We start from the raw sequence: 2638 nt of genomic DNA on the forward strand, positions 1-2638 counted from the left end.
TTTTCTGTTCACAGTTGAAAGTCCCATTCAGTACTGGGAATCACAGAAATATACGCATCCAATTCTATACAAACTTGCTATCTCATATCGATGCACCCCTGCTTCATCAGTACCATGTGAAAGAGTTTTTTTCCAAAGCAGGTGAAATTCTCGGCAAAAAAAAGAAACCGCCTGAGTCCAAAAACTGAATAAAAATGAATAAGCATTTTATTTTACGTCCTTATTTCACATTTTCACTTGTTGCATAAGCACAAACATAGACAAAGTAACACAGAACAATTCATGTTAAAACACTCTTCAAATATATATTCTTTTGTATTTAGAGCATGATTTACACCCCACCATTTTATTGCATGCACCAAGCATGTTATACATTTTTCTGTCCACATGATGACGTAGTCGAGGAAATGAATCATCTTGAAGCTCCGACGTGTGTGTGAAGCATTTCACTGCAGGGCTTCACTGCTTTACGGGGCTTCATTTTGCCATCACTACTAATAAGAAAGAACTCGCAATAGGGCTAAACCACTACAAACAGGCACACTAAAACTAGGACGAGAGCAAAGCAATAACAGGGCAATACTTAGCAAGTCTAGAGCTCAGCGTCGTTGGCAGCAAGCAAGTTAGTAAGGCGAATACTCCAACAGATTCTGTTGGGAGTGCTCGGCTTTTATGGCCAGCTGATTGCTGACCAGAAGCAGGTGTGTCAGCTCAGCTCCCCACGGTAGTCATGGAGACCAAGAACAAAAGAGCAAAAGTAAGAAAGCAGCACTGGGGACACAGAAACGCAACAGAAACACGCTATATTGCCAAAAAGTATTTGCTCACCTGCCTTAACTCACAGTATGAATTTAAGTGACATTCATGAATACAGTAATCCGTAGTGTTTAAAATGATGTCAGTTCACCCTTTGCAAAACATGGTTTTGGAGTGTGTTTGCGAATTTTCCACCATACTTTCAGAAGGTCACTTGTGATGACAGTTCACATACTGGCGTTGGGCAAGAAACCGTATGTGGCAGAATAGAGATGCCCCTTACCACAAGGGGGCAGAGTGCCTCTAATTAAGGAGGTGCCTATAAATAGGTCAGCGCAGCGCCAGTCTGTCCCTCTTCCACTTCCTTTTCCTCCTTTACGGAGTTGACAGACGTGACGCGTGCGTTGACGTAGTCTGTGTGCGGGTGGTGTCGGACCCAAGTGAAGGTATGCGTGCTTTTATCGACTTGGCCCATTCGAGATTTTAGAAACTTACTATCGTACTGCTTGGTTACAGCAACGTGGTATATGTTGGAGCGTGACTGTTCCCTGGTGCCCGGGTGGGTGCGCGGCGCTTCCTGCAGGTAGGGCTGTCCGCCTTGTGCAAGGGCGGGGCAGGGGACAAAGCTTTAATTGCTTTTACCCTGTTGTCCAGCCATTAATTGTGGAGCCGCACTGGGTAGCTCCTCCCCACGCCGTGACCTTGCCATTGTGCACTCCGGTAAGGTATATGAATTCCTTTTTGTGCTAGTTGTGAAGACCTTTTTAGTTGTAATCAATTTGTAATTGAGTAATTTGTCTTCCAGTGTGGCACTACTCCGGGTCATACTGATGTCTTGGCTTTTTATCATCTTAAAATTGGATTTTAAACACCGTTACCTTCCTGACAACTTCCCCTCCTGTTTGGGCGGCGACCTGGGTTGCCTGAACTGTTGGGACCGACCCAGGCAAAGTGTTGCCATCACGGAGCCCTTCCATTTATTGAACATTTTTAACTGTTTGGGTTCTTTGTTTTATATTAATAGTTTTTTTGTTTCTTTTAACAGTATGGGTATTTTATGTTTTTATTTTTGCTCTGCCAGATGACTTTGGGTTAAGTGGTGTGGGTTGTTTGCTTCTTTTAATTTGTGTTTTGCGGTGGTGGTCCCGATTTTCCCACTTATTTCGTTTGCTGTGTCACGGGTGCTGTGTAGTGTTTGGAGTTCCCCCTTTTTTTTTGGTACCGCTGTCGTGGTAAGTCCCCCAGTCCTGTGGTGTTTTTAGCAGTCCCAGACCACTTTCTTTTGTTGTCAGGTGGTTGTTGTTTTTTTTTTAAGCTTTTAATTTGTTAATAAACTCATATTTTGGAATCACATCTTGTCCTGTGGATGTTTAAACTGCGTGCCTTTTATTTGTGAAGCTTGTTTTAGACTCCTGGGGTGCAAGTCCCCAGGTGGCGTTGTCCCCCACTAACTAAGCCACTTTGCCACAATCTGGCGTTGTCGGCAGGGCCCACTATTAAAGGACAGATGTGATTTTCCAAAAGAGGAAAAAATAATAATAATAATTCTTATTGTTGGTTTATTTTATTTTTTTTATTTTGTGTGTTGAGTATTTTATTGGCATAAGCCAAGACAGCAGCAATAACTCAGAATTATATTTTTTTTTACAGGAAAAGAAATTAGTATTTTTCTCTCATCCTAGTGGAAACCTGGGTGAGGGTGTCGGTATGGAGGAGGAGGTACAGCAGCTTCGGGAGCTTGTTCTGCAATTGAAGGCGGACAATTAGCGTCTGGTTCGGGAGCGTGGCGTGCCTCATTCGGGTCCCGGTGGGGCAGTCTCTGGGTCTCCTGGTCCAGCCGTTGGTGCTCCACCTGTTGTAACTGAGCGGTTGGTGGTTATAC

General features: G+C 43.7%; 1 long non-coding RNA gene across 2 annotated transcripts; it reads left to right on the top strand.

Annotated features, from left to right (window-relative positions):
• The first annotated feature begins 1115 nt into the window (after positions 1-1115).
• LOC144021191 (uncharacterized) lies at positions 1116-2107 on the top strand. Of its 2 annotated transcripts, none has more exons than XR_013284071.1 (4): positions 1116-1202; positions 1273-1339; positions 1411-1481; positions 1562-2107. It is a non-coding gene; the product is annotated as an uncharacterized LOC144021191 (long non-coding RNA). The 2 variants fall into 2 exon arrangements; XR_013284070.1 differs by having other exon boundaries at positions 1411-1476.
• The last annotated feature ends 531 nt before the right edge of the window (positions 2108-2638 follow it).

The sequence above is a fragment of the Festucalex cinctus genome, chromosome 6 (genome assembly GCF_051991245.1).
Source record: "Festucalex cinctus isolate MCC-2025b chromosome 6, RoL_Fcin_1.0, whole genome shotgun sequence".
Classification (NCBI taxonomy): domain Eukaryota; kingdom Metazoa; phylum Chordata; class Actinopteri; order Syngnathiformes; family Syngnathidae; genus Festucalex; species Festucalex cinctus.